Here is a 14,592-nt window from a genome sequence, read left to right as displayed (position 1 = left end):
ATTGTCTTTGGTAGTATGGTTATTTTAACAGTATTAATTCTTCCAGTCCATGCACCTGCTATATTTTCCCATCTTTCTCTGTTGCCTTCAACTTCTTTCACCAATGGCTGGTAGATTTCTGAGCACATGTCTTTTACCTGCTTAGGGGTGTTTGTTCCTAAGTATCTTATTCTTTTTGGTGTGATTGCATATGGCATTGTTTTCTTAATTTTTTTCTTTCTGACAGCTTTGAGTTTTGTTTTTTCTTCTTTTTCTAATTCCTTCAGGTGTAATGTTAGATTGTTTATTTGATATTTTTCTTGTTTCCTAAGAATAAGCTTGTATCACTATAACTTCCCCCTGTGAACTGCGTTGGCTGTGTCCCATAGATTTTGGATCATTGTGTGTTCATTTTCATTTGTCTTGGGTATTTTTAGAATCCCTCTTTAATTTCTTCAGTGTTTCTTTCTTCCCCTTTTATTCCCTTCATCTGTGATGTGAGGACTATCTTTAATATTATGTTTGGATTTCTTTCAGGGGTGTGTGTGTGTGTGTGTGTGTGATTATTTAAGTTGCTGAGCTCTTAATTTCACATGGAGACTAACAACCCTGAACTGTTACTCTCCTCCCCCACAGTTACTGAATTTGACCTTATATTTTACATCTACTTGTTTTGTGTGTCCCTGAACTTCTTATTGTGAATATAGATGATTTTATCAGTGTTTTCTTTCATCCTTCCCATTAGCTATGTACATGGTTGATTTCCTGCCTTTGTTGAATATTGGCCTTATCCAATAAGGTTTTTCCTTTAGTAAGTTTCCTGTCCTAATTTTTAGGTTTCAGTCATGGCCTTTCCTTTTTTACTGAGAAAAGCCCCTTTAAGATTTCTCATAAAGCTGGTTTGGTGTTGCTGAGCTCTTTTAGTTTTGCTTCTCTGTAAAACTTTAGATCTCACCATCAAATCTGAAGGAGAGCCTTGCTGGGTAGAGTATTTTTGGTTATAGGCTTTTCCCTTTCATGACTTTAAACATACCATGCCACTCCTTTCTGGCATGCAGAGGTTATCCTGAAAAGTCAGCTGATAACTTTATGCAAGTTCCCATGTTTGTAACTTGTTGCTTTTCCTTTGCTGCTTTTAATAGTGTCTTTTTATCTTTATTTTTTTTGCCATTTTAATTACAGTGAGTCGTGGTGTGGTCCTATTTGGGTTGATCCTGTTTTGGCCTTACTGTGTTTACTGGACATGGATTTTTGTTTTCTTTCCCAGGTTATGGAAGTTTTCAGCTCTATGTCTTCAGGTGTGTTCTACACTGCTTTCTCTTTCCTTTTTTGCTCTGGGACCAGTATATTGCAAATATTAGTACACTTGATGTTGTTTCACAAGTCTGTTCAACGTTCCTCATTTCATTTTTTTTGTTTGTTTGTTTGTTTGTTTTCGTTCTGTTGCGTTACGCGGGCCTCTCACTGTTGTGGCCTCTCCCGTTGCGGAGCACAGGCTCCGGACGCGCAGGCTCAGCGACCATGGCTCACGGGCCCAGCCACTCTGCGGCATGTGGGATCTTCCCAGACCGGGGCACGAACCCGTGTCCCCTGCATCAGCAGGCGGACTCTCAACCACTGCGCCACCAGGGAAGCCCCCTCATTTCATTTTAATCTATTGTTTTACCATTCATCTTCAGTGATTGCCAGTACTCTGTCCTCAGTTTTCTGATTCATTCCTCTGTATCATTTAGTCTACAGTAGTTTCCTTTTAGTGTATTTTTCATTTCAGTTATTGTATTCCTCATCTCTCTTTTGTTGTTCTTTAATGGTCTAACTCTTTTTAAAAAAATTCTAACTTCTTGCTCTGGTTGTCGGTTCTTCTCCTGAGTTCTTTGATCATCTTTATAGTCATTACCTTGAACTCTTTGTTGAGGAGATTGGCTATCTCCACTTCACTTAGATCTTCTTCTGAGTTCTTATCTCATTCCTCCATTTGGATCGTGTTTCTGTGTCACCTCATTTTTCTTAACTTGCTGTTTTTATTGCTATGTATGTAGTAGGCTCGTTACACTTGCTGACCTTGGAGAGGTGGCCTTTTGTAGGAGAGGTCCTATGTGTCCCAGCAGCCCACTGTCCCCTGGTCACTAGAACTGTATGTTCTAGGTGTACCCCCTATGTGGGCTGCTTGGGCTCTTCTGTTGTGGTGGGCTGACTACTGTGGGTGGTCTGGTAGGCTTGGCTGCCCCCAGAGTGCATGTTTGCCAGACTCTGCCTAGTATGGAGGCTGTCTGTGCTGCTTGGTGAGGCTAAATCATAAGGCAGCTGGCTGCACAACTCTGGGGGACACCACATCTAGTGCTGGATCATTTATGGGTTGAATTGCAGTCCAGGTGATATCAGGGCTAGTGCCCAGTCACTGGTCCTGGGGCTATGCTGGCTACTGGGAGGAAGACACAGGTCCTGAGTTCTGGCTGCAGGGCCCAGGAGTCACAGAGTTGGTGTTGGATCACTGTCCCTGACACAACTATCTGCAGGGTCTGGGGTATCCCTAATCTTGTATTGGCATTCTGATGGGCAGGGTCAGGACCCAGCTGAGTCCATGGCTGCTTCTGGCCTGCAAGTGAGTGTTCTGGTCACACCGGCTGCTGGACGGTGGTATTCCTGAAGCTGGTGTGTGCCTGTTGGTGTATGAGGCTGATCCCACTGCTAGAGCAGGTTTGCTGTTGGGTAGGTCCAAGCTCCATCTGGTCCCTGTTCAGTAATCACCTGCTGATGGTGAGGCTGATTCCAAGGCCAGAGCAGTTAATCTGGTGATCCCGTGGAGCATGTTTTAGAAAGGGAGAGGGTAGAGATGGAAACAGCAGTCAGAAGACAGTTATACCGATCTAGGTGAAATGAGAGACTAAGCTGGAATCAATGGAAATAAGATAGTCAGCTATCGTCAAGAGTAGGTATTTTCGAATAAAAGTCAATATGATAGAAAGTGTAATCCTGGATTAACGTTACGTATTAATGATAGGAGTAACATCCTTTCAAGTTTTGTGAAAAGGTATCTTTATTTCTTCCGGTAATGAATTGGCCTAGAGAAACGGAACTATACTGGGAAATGTGTAAATATAAGAATATTCCTTCTAATATTAGAAATTATGATATATAGAGATAAAAACGTTGAGCTCATAATCTAGAATTTGATAAGGTCACAAAAGTTGGAATCTAATCAATGCCTCTGCTCTCAGGAAAGATTACCTCCAAAATCTATAAAGATCTATAGTTGTATATTTAATTTATAAAGATCCTGAAGGTGAGACTCTTAAGAGAGATAAAGTCAGGGTTAGGGGCTCTGGAAGGTTCAAATAGTAATTCGTAAGGTTTGGAGATTAGAACGAAGCTTCTTATTTATTATTATCATTCTAACCTCTACTAGTTATTCCTACTAATTAGATATCTAATAGCTAATTGAGGCAATATTTTCCTTTTACCTTTCCTAGAGATTTATCCTGCAATAAAATACCGTCTATCAAAAAACATACATGTGAACCAATGCCTTTTTGGCAGTTTATGTAAGTTACAAATATAACTTCATTATATTTGGAATTTTTATAAAGCTTAATTTTTTATAAAATTAATTTGTTACTCATTTTGAAATATGATTAAAAATATTACTAAAATTATGTAGCAAATCCTTTTTGTCTCTAGCAAAGATTAGTGTGAGAATTATTACACAGATCAGAGGAATCTTTATGGAGCAGTGGTTCTCAACCCAGGTGATTTTTGCTCGCAGGTGACATTTGGTAGTGTCTGGAGATATTTTTCCTTGTCAGAACTGTATATGCTACTGGCATCTAGTGGACAGAGGCCAGAGATGCTACTAAACATCCAACTGTTCAGGAGAGCCTCCCACAGCAAAGAATTATCCAGCCCAAAATGCCAAGAGTGCTGCCTTTCTAGAGAAATAAAGATCACTTAACACAAGTATTTAATGAACATTTACTATTTTCTATCTAATGCACCACATATATAATCATGAAAGTATAAATCATAATATCTTCCACAGTGAGATTTCTTTAGTGTATATGGAGGGAGTAGTGATATTATGTTTCATCATATATAAATTAGAATGATTGCCAAAGGATAAATGTTCTGAAAGAATACATATTTTTCTTCTTCTTTTGCTTGTGTCCTTTTTTGTAGAAATCTTGGTTGCAGTTTACTCACAGAACTGAGCTTTGGAACATCCAGGCCCGGCATGGAATGCAGTTTTTCCACAAGTAGTAAGTGAAATAGAAGATGAATACATGTAAGAAACTGTGTGTAAAAGCATCATGCAGTTATTGATTAGCTGGGTGTAAGACCAGTATGAATTCTGGAAAACATGTCTTGAGAGCCATTTATTTTATTTTTACAAATGAGGAAACTAGGGAACAAAGAGGCCAAGAGACTTGTATAAGTCATATATATGAAACGCTCTGCTTTCCATAGTACTGATCTTTGGCATGGGCAATAAAAGGCACCAAGCAAAAACGGTCAAATTAGCATTGTCATGGAAACCCACTGATGCCTCTCCAATATGCGAATGGTCCATGAAGTTCCACTTTTGAATTTAACTTTGAATCCTCCTCATGTGCAAAGTTCCTAACTGCTTAAAATGTATGCAACACAGAGCTGCAAAGAACTAAGTTTAGCACCGAATTCTTCAGGGAGCAAAAGGTGTGGGTGCTTCCCCAAGCATTATTAGCTCTTTTAAATGGTAAGGCAGAAAGAATTCCTGAACACCCACCACAGGGATCTCTCCAGGCAACCAGAACATTATTTTTCAAAAAGCATATATCTCTGAAGTGAATTGTCTGTGGCCAATGGGAACCTTTGAGGTATGGAAAAAGACGTTGTTTGTGTTCAGCTGTAGTGTGAAAAATATAAAGAAAATACATTGCTGTAGCCTAATTCAGTATACTTTCTTTGCTGACTACTCTTCAATAAGAAGTGTGGGTTTTACACCCCTTCAGCTCAAAAATTCTGTGATTTCTCATGACACAAATAAATGATAGAGGGTATGTTCAATGGACCGAAGGTGATTTCAGACTCAAGGTAAAAACGAGCTCTTCTACACCTGGCTTTGAAAAAGACTCTCTTACGTGCCTTGTGGTTCAGAAATCCAGTTTCACACAGTTCACACATTTTGGGTCAATGAAGGTGTTGAGGCTGTGTCTGGAGCTGGATTAGCAATTCCTGCAGATGCCTATCTTTAGCGCCCTCCTTCCTTTCCCTTGTTAGTTCGCTGATGCCTACCTTGGGGAGATAGCACCAAGGGTCAGTTTTTCTTTTCCAGCACACCGGAGAGCAGGCTCATGAGGTCCCTTCACCAGGAAGTTTTAGTAGCGACAATACAACGTCTTAAACTCTCCACCTTTCCTAAACATCCTATAACACCAAGAGTTCCTTATAAGAGTCAGAGTTTCACTATAGTTATGTAGGCAACACGGGAAAATACATTGTGGTAATAAATAAATAAATAAATCACAGTTTAAAAATTAATGAATTCATTCAAAAACATTCACTGAGTGCCATGCCCACTGTGTGTCAGCACTGTACTAAGTGCTGGGGATACAAAGGGCAGGGACCTGCTCCCCAAGAAACTTTCATACTGAAAGGAGAAAGATGGATGTTGATGGGAAAACATATGTGAGAGCTATTCGAGCATCTATGCAGCAAGGTAACAAGGTGAGGGACGGGGGTGATGAAGTAGAAAATGCGTGGTAGGTTAGAAAAGGTTTGTAATGGAAGAGGCACCAACTTGTTCCTTTTGAATTTGTGTTCCTCTTAAATGACAGAGAAAGGTAATGAAAGAATCAGATCTATCTGGTGTTGTAAATAAATTAGTACTGTACTCCTAAAACTCGTTCACAGTTACTTTCAAAAGATTGTCACAGTATAGTAAGTCTTTGTTTTGGGATAAGTCTTTCTAATACACAAAGCTAATTTGATTCAGGAAACATTTGCCATGGTGAGTTATAAACTTTATTGCATCTCTTTCCAAAGGCTAGCCACCAAGGGAAGATGCCACCCTCGAGTTAAGTCATTTTACTACCTATAATGACATATTACTGGGGTGTTTATAAGTTTCCTGCATTAAATAAGTTTGGGAAAGGGCCCCAGCTGAGGTGGATTTATCATGAATTCAGTGAAGCTTAGGCTTCAGGGCTCCTGGCTTGCAGAGGTCCCTTCCAAGGTCTTGAGAAGGGTCCTAGCGATTTTTGTATTCACAATTTTGCATGTTTTTATTTGATAGGATTTTCCAAAGTAGATGAGCTTCAGGCCCCACAAAACCTTGATTCATCACCGGGCTGCAGGTAAGTCTTATAAGTAAGGTAAGTCTTATAATCTACTGACTTATAAGTCAGTAGATTACTGGAATGAAGCCTCTCTGATATTGATAAATATCAGGTGAAGTAGTTAGCAGTGTCGTAGTCTATTTTATATCTGAAATCAACCTCAAAAATGAGCCAAGAGCTTATTAATTAATAAAGTACCACTTTTTGAATGTTGGTAGTAATCATATCTCAGATAAAATCAGGAATGAAATATATTATGGAAAAGGAGCAGTGGTTGATAATCCTAAATGTTAAGTATACTTTTTCTTTCTGACTTTATAGTGTTTCTCCTTCATTCACCTATGAAGGTCCAGACTGATGGCTTATTTTTAAAAATTCTTTTAGTTACTTCATTGGTTCTAACAATACAAGCTCCATGATTTTAGAAACTGTAGGACTCTACGATGTAGAAAGGCTATATAACTTAACCAGACAGAGCACATTCACATGCTGCCTTCTCTGTGGTACATTAATATGGTACCAAGGGCTTCCCTGGTGGTGCAGTGGTTGAGAGTCTGCCTGCTGATGCGGGGGACGCGGGTTCGTGCCCCGGTCCGGGAGGATCCCGCATGCCGCGGAGCGGCTGGGCCCGTGGGACATGGTCCGGAGCCTGTGCTCTGCAGCGGGAGAGGCCGCAACAACGAGAGGCCCGCGTACCGCAAAAAAAAAAAAAAAGTAAAAATAATATGGTACCAAGAACATAAGCACTAAGAGAGAATAAGGGGAAAATCAAAGCCTTATCCCTATTGAATTATTTACCTCATTGTTGAGAATATCAATAAGGGAGTGTGGCCACACTATGAAGGCAAATTGAGCTGCGGTCACAGAGCCGCACTAATGCTTCCCCAGTCAGCTAGCGTTGGTTTCCTTTAGATAGCTATGTACACACAAAAGTTTATACACTTCAGGGTGCTGTCATCACTTTTTGCTATGTACTAGAATCCTGGCACCTTCTCAGATTTAGAAAAGCATTAACACTAAAACCAAAAATAACTTGGGTCTGCTCTTTGGGGTGATTCAGGGTGGCTGTTTTATTTGTAATAGTTCAAAATTTTGAGATTGTCACACCTAGCAACCACTATGCTTTTCTTCTCCCAACTGCCTCTTACTCTTCCCAACTGTAGTATTTTCTCCCATTCTATATGTTTTTTCACTTGCTTGATAGTGTCCTTTGAAGCACAAACTTTTTAATTTTTATAAAATCCCATTCATCTATTTTTCCTTTGGTTGTTTGTACTTCTGGTATCATATCTAAGAAACTATTGTCTAATGCAAGGTCATAAAGATTTACTCCTGTGTTTTCTTCTAAGAGTTTTATAGCCTTAGCTCTTACATTTGGATATTTGATCCATTGGGAGTTTATTTTCATATATGGTGTGAAGTGTAGGAGTCCAGCTTCATTATTTTGTGTCTGGATGTACAGTTGTCCCAGTATCATTTGAAAAGACTGTTCTTTCCACATTGAATTGTTTTGGTACGCTTGTTGAAAATCAATAGACCAAAAATATGAGGGTTTATTTCTATACTGTCATTTCTGTTCCATTGATATACATGTCTGTTCTTATTCCAGTACCACACTGTGATTGCAGTAGCTTTGAAGTATTGAAACCAGGATGTGTGTGTGAGTCCTCCCACTTTGTTCTTTACCAACATTGTTTTGGTTATTCTGTTTCCTTGAATTGCCATATGAATTTTGGAATTATTGGCAATTTCTGGAAAGATATCAGCTCAGATTTTGATAGGAATTGCAATGGAACCATAGGTCGATTTGGGAAGTAGTGACATTTTAATAAGATTATCTTCCCGTCCATGAATCCAGCATGTCTTTATATTTATTTAGATCTTCTTCAATTTCTTTCAACAGTTTTGTACTTTTCAGTGTGAATCTTGGACTTACTTGGTTAAGTTTTTCCCTAAGTATTTTTTTTCTTGTGGTGCTGTTAACACATGGAATTGTTTCTTTTCTTAATTTCATTTTTGGATTACTCATTGCTGGTGTGTAGAAATAATATTGATCTTATATCCTACAACCTTGATGAATTCTTTTATTAATGCTAACAGTTATTTTCCTAGATTCCCAGGAATATGTCTTTTGGTCTTCCAGTTTCCCAGGAATACATTGGCACATTTCAAAGTCTCTGGACTTCTCATTCCTCAGCTTTTCTTTTTAAGCTTTTCGGTTGGGCTGTTTATTGCCCCAAACTGTTATCCATTGCCTCATGCAACCGCCATGTTAAAATATTTGCTTGAAAACATTTTCCAGAAATGCAACCTGAGGAATGGCTTTTCTCACTAGACAGCTCTCAGTCAGGTCAAAGGGCAAGCCTTGCAAGTGATGTCTTCCAGGGGACCACCAGACATGTTAAACAATGACAGTTCTTTGGGAATGAAGCTTTGAAGGACCTCCCAGTCCATGCTGCTTCTTCTGGTACCAGGGATGTGGGCTGTTTTTCAAGACTACCACTGGCATGGAGAGCAAAGGTCAAGGACAAGTTCAAGCAACACAGATCTCATTGTTCTTACAGAAATTAATTTGTTTTCCTTGAATAAATTGCTCCCCAGTGTGTAGTAAGCCTGTTGGTTAAATCTCCAGAGTTCAGAAGAAGTTGATTCTGACCATTTTTGCCAGTTTTGTTGTTGTTGCTGTTGTTACTGGTATTGTTGCTTCTATGGAGGGATGAATTTTCAGATGTCCTTCCTCCATCATTTTTACTGATTATTCTGCAATATTTTTTTAAAAGTCTCTAAAGTCTCAATGACCATAGACTAATTAAATATTTGTCATGGGAGATGATTAAGGAAAAAATAAATTAAAAGATAAATACTAACTAAAAAGAGAAAATATAATTCTCATAGAGGCTTTCCCAGATGGGTAGATGAAGACTGAAAAGGTATTTCTATATTTAGTGCTCTGAAAATTAAGGTTAAATTAACATATGTTTAACACACCCCCACTTTTTTTTCATTCAGGTTAAACACAGGCTTTACAGTCAGAAGTGAGGTCAAATTCCAGCTCTGCTTCCTACTAACTTGATGACTTAGGACAAGTTATGTAACTTCTCTGTGCCTCAGTTTCCTCATTCGTACAATGGGGTAATATATCTATCACATAAAGGTTACTGTGAGGATTGACTGTTAAATGCTGATCACAGATGCCTGGCAACCCAAAAGATACTAGTTTTGGTAATTATCTTTATAAGATTCTTCAAAAATACGCTAATAATTCTTGAGTAGAGTTAACCTAAAGTCATATATTCTTTTCTTTCTTCCTGTGTCTTTTGGTCTTTTTTCCCCTATTTGTTTTAAAGAAGTAAGAAGAAAAAAAAAAAGAGAGAAGGAACTAAGAAGAAAATGTATTCCAGCATTTTGGAATACAATTTTGTTCCCCCAAATTTATTTGTTTATTTTATTGATATATAAACAAAATTTTATTTATTTATTCAGCAAACATTTATGAAATACCTAGTAAATATTAGGCACTGTGTCAGGCAGAGGAATAATAATGACAATAAAGTGTGGTCCCTGCTCTCAAGTTGCTGACTATCTAGGGGACTGACAAGTAAACAGGTGATTACATACACAGTAACAAAGGCTGTGATAGAAGAATACACATGGTACTATGTGATGGGAGTATGGCTTTCACCAGTTCCTATTGGATTTATCTCTCCTTCTTTGGCTCCAGAACCAAGGAATTAGCCCTATTTTTGTCTTTAACTGGGTAGTTTAAATCATGAAATTTTTAAAAATTTGTAGAGATGAAAGAAAAACACCTTGAATTATGGAGGACACTAGGAATAGTACTTTTTTACAGAGCAAGGGCTTCCTACCAGCATAGGCACTTCTTGGGTTTTTAACCTGAAAAGTTCTTTGGCATATTTTTTCTTTGCTAGCTACTTTTTGTTTTCTATTTTTTTGTTTCTTTCTCTTCTCCACTTTATCATCTAGAAACCTGGGTAGTTCCCAATGAAAGAGTGTTTTACAGATTCTTAGAGTGATTTATAGGTAAAAATAGAAAATGATTTTTTTTTAAACTTCAAGTTCCATACCAAAAAAAATGAATATAAGCTTTCATGGAAGTAATTGAAAATGCAGATAATTTTCATTCCATTCCATTTTTCAGAATTCTCAATCGTAATCCTTTGACAACAGATAAAGATTCTTATCTTTTTAAATTGCCAGCATTAAAATATTTGTAAGTATTGCAACAGTTTCAGGCTCATGAGATAATTTCTGCTCTTTTTTGCTTTCGTCAAAGATTGAGTACTTTGGCTGAAAAGTCATAATTTAGATTTTAACTGGGTTATTGAAAATAAGAGTTATTGGCAAAGAAAAGGATTAAGGAAGAATATATATGGGTAAGACAGCCAGCAGAGAATGAGAACAGTGTTGAGGAACACATATAGTTATGAAGATGTAGATGCATGTAGGAATATTATTTATCCCAGAAAGCAAAAAGTAATAAGGGGTACATTATTTTATTAAAAAGAGTGATCAAAGAGGTAGATGCAATTGAAAATGAAAAGTTAGGATAATAAAGAATGATTGTGCTGTTCAGCACCAAGGTCATTCATTTGATGATGCAAATTTAAATTTCTTCAATGAGAGCTTTTTGGAATTACCATCTATGGCAAATAAGAAGCCAGAATTGAAGTAATCACATGTTAAGTATCTTTTTATGTCTAGAATTTTTGTCTTTGGCTTTTATATCATGCATGTTTGGGCTTCTCCTTCAGAGACATGGGAACAACACAAGTGTCACAACTATTGAAAGCATGCTCATGATGACCCTTGAATTGGAAAAACTGTAAATTGATTTTTCTTACATTTATTTTCACTCAATTGTTTTTCTTTAGTTTTCTTTTATTATTTTCTTAAGTCAGGTTTATTTATGTATAATTTTCATTTCACAAAATTCACTATTTATAAATATACATTGTGATGTATTTTGACAAACTTATAATTCTGTAGCCACCACATTTGAGGTAGAGAAATCTTCTGAAATCCCAAAAGACCCCTCATGTCCCTTTGTAGTCAATCCATCCTCCTCCCACTACCAGCCCCTGGCAACCAACAATCTGATTTTTGTCCGTATAATGTTGCCTTTTCCAGAATATCTTATAACTGAAATCATGTGGTATGTAGCCATTTGTTTTTGGCTTCTTTCTCTTACCAGTCTCTTTGGAGACTCATCTGTTTTGTTGCACCTGTCAGTAGTTCATTCTTTTTATTGCTGAGTAGTATTCTACTTGTGTGGAAACACAGTTTGTTTACACATTCATCGTTTGATGAACATTTGAGTTTTTTCTAGTTTTCTGGCTATTATGAACAAAGCCTCTGAAAACACTCACATGTGTGTGTGAACATATGTTTTGTGCGAGCATATGTTTTCATTTCTTTGGGGTAAAATCCCTAAGGGTTGCATTGCATCATCATACGCTAAGTGCATATTTAACGTTTTGAGCAACTGCTGAACAGTTTTCTAAAGTGCCTGTACCATTTTGGTTTCCCACTAGCAGTCTATGAGAGTTGCAGTTGATCCACATCGTCACCTGATCATTATATTTGTTTTTAAAACAAATTTAGCCTTTCTCGTAGGTGTGTAGTTGCATCTCGTGGTTTTTGCCACATTTTGCATTTCTGTAATAGCTGATGATGTTGAGTATCTATTCATGTGCAAGTATCTTTTTAAATGAAGTGTCTGTTAAAATCCATTTTTAATTGGATATTTATATTGAGTTTTAAGAGGGCTTTATATAAAAAGCAATGGAAAAAGTCCTTTCTTTCAGATATGTGTTTAGTAAATATCTTCTCCCAGATTGTGACTTATCTTCATTGTATTAAAGTTTCTCTGAATACTAGAAGTTTTAAATGTTTGATGAACTCTAATTTAGCAATTTTTTTCATATTGATTTAATTTATTTATTTGGTTGTGCTGGGTCTTAGTTGCAACAGATGGACTCCTTAGTTGCGGCTCATGGTCTTCTTAGTTGTGGCATGTGAACTCTTAGTTGCGGCATGCATGTGGGAACTACTTCCCTGACCAGGGATCGAACCTGGGCCCCCTGCATTGGGAACTGGGAGTCTTAACCACCAGGGAAGGCCCTTAGCAATTTTTCTTAGATGGTTTGTGCTTTTTTGTGTCTTATCTAAGAAATCTTTTTCTGAGACCCCATTGTGTAATCCAAAATCATAAAGATTTTCTCCTATGTTTTCTTCCGGAAGTTGTATAGTTCCATTTAGGTCTATGATTCATTTTGAGTTAATTTTCATATATGTTTTGAGGGAAGGGTCAAGTTTCTTTTTTTTTTCCGTTAAAAAATATCTATTTCTGTAAGACCCTATTGTGACAGTTCATTACACAGCTTACTGCACCCTAAATTGTACCATCGCCCCTCCAGTATGGCAAGCTAATAGAAAGTTTTCGTTATGCCAAGGCTAGTTGAGGGGATTGCATGAGATTAGTATGCGGAAAGAACCCTGCATTTAGCAGTCTGTTCCAACCATCTTTGTCAGGTCAGCTGACAAATGACTGTCTTCACCATGCCATCACTCATTGGTCACTGCTCTAGCCTCATCTTCCTCAGCCTCCAACAGCATCTGCCACAATTGTGATCCCTCTCTTGTCAGCTAGATGTCCTCCTCTCTGGATATTAAAAATTATTTCCCGGGGCTTCCTTGGTGGCGCAGTGGTTGAGAGTCCGCCTGCCGATGCAGGGGAGGCGGGTTTGTACCCCGGTCCGGGAAAGATCCCACATGCCGCGGAGCGGCTGGGCCCGTGAGCCATGGTCGCTGGGCCTGCGCATCCGGAGCCTGTGCTCCACAACGGGAGAGGCCACAACAGTGAGAGGCCCGCGTATGGCAAAAAAAAAAAAAAAAATTTATTTCCCTATGTAACTACAATACTGTTAACACACAGTATTGGAGAAATTAAATTCCTGCACAATAATATTACCTAATAAACAGTTACTATTCAATTTTCCCCAATTCTCTCTCATACAATATCATTTCTTTTAACAGCTTTTTGAGGTATAATTGACATAGAGTAATCTGTGTTCACACACACACATACATACACACCATGAAGACATCACCACAATCAAAATGTCCATCACCTCAGAAAGTTTCTTAACGTTTCTTCGTAATTATTGCTTCCAGTCGTTCCTTGCCCTTTCCAGTCGCCATGCAACCATTGATGTGCTTTCTGTTTGCATTTTCTAGAATTTTATGTAAATGCAATCATGCAGTGTATACTTTTTTTAACTGGCTTCTAAGCTCAGCATGATTATTTTAATCTTCATCCATATTTTTTTATATATCAGTAATTCATTTGTTTGTTGTTGTATAGTATTCCATTATACGGATGTACCCTAATTTATCTATTCACCATTAATGGACATATGAGTTGTTTCAGTCTTTGTCTATTACAGATAAGTTGGTATGAATATTTCTGTACAAGTCTTTGTATGGATATATACTTCCATTTCTCTTGGGTAAATACCTACAAGTAGAATGGCTGGATCATTGGTAAATGTATGTTTAAGTTTTTAAAAAATACCTATTTTCCATAGTGGCTTGATCATTTTACATCTCTACCAGCAGTGTATGAGAGTTGCATCTTCTTCACGTTGCGGCCAACACTTGCTATGCTCAGTATTTTTAATTTTTGATAGTTTAATAGGTGTGCAATTTTTTCTCACTCTAGCATCCCTAATGATTAATCTTGTCAAACATCTTTTCATATGCTTATTTTCCATATGTATATCTTTGAATCTTTCTATATTTTTCTGGAGTTTTGAGAGTTCTTTATATATTCTTGAAATTAGTCCTTTATCCAATGTGTAAGTTGCTAAGTATTTTCTCCCATTCTGGGACTCATCTTTTCATTCTCTCAGTAATGTCTTTTGTAGGGCAGAAATTCTTAATTTTGATGGTGGCTTATGTATCTTTTTTTTTTATGGATTATGCTTTTGGTGTTGTATCTAAGAAATCTTGCCTAACTCAAGGCCATAAAATTTTTCACTTGTTTTGCTCTAGAAGTTTTATGGTTTTATGTTATACATTTAGACCTTTGAACCAATTTGAGTTCATTTCTGTATATGGTTTGGATGGAAGTTGTTGTTTTTTTTTTTTGAACTGGATATTCAGTTGTTCCAGCATCATTTGTTGAAAAGACTATCGTTTCTCCTCTCAAATGCCTCTGAACCTGAAAGTCATTTGTCCACATCTCTGTACTTCTGAACTTTCTATTCTGTTCCTTTGATTT

At 37.5% G+C, this 14,592-nt stretch overlaps 1 protein-coding gene across 1 annotated transcript in view; it reads left to right on the top strand.

Annotated features, from left to right (window-relative positions):
• The first annotated feature begins 6,901 nt into the window (after positions 1-6,901).
• The window catches only part of LOC307174982 (uncharacterized protein), a 90,856-nt gene continuing 83,165 nt past the window's right edge, over positions 6,902-14,592 (top strand). The window contains exon 1 of the mRNA XM_079899676.1: positions 6,902-9,847. The gene's annotated coding sequence lies outside the window, so the exon portion shown is untranslated. The remainder of the gene's footprint in view (positions 9,848-14,592) is intronic.

Source organism: Stenella coeruleoalba, assembly GCF_951394435.1.
Source record: "Stenella coeruleoalba genome assembly, chromosome: 1".
NCBI lineage: Eukaryota > Metazoa > Chordata > Mammalia > Artiodactyla > Delphinidae > Stenella > Stenella coeruleoalba.
Note: the sequence above shows the minus strand (reverse complement) of the source record. Positions and strands in the feature narration are given on the sequence as shown.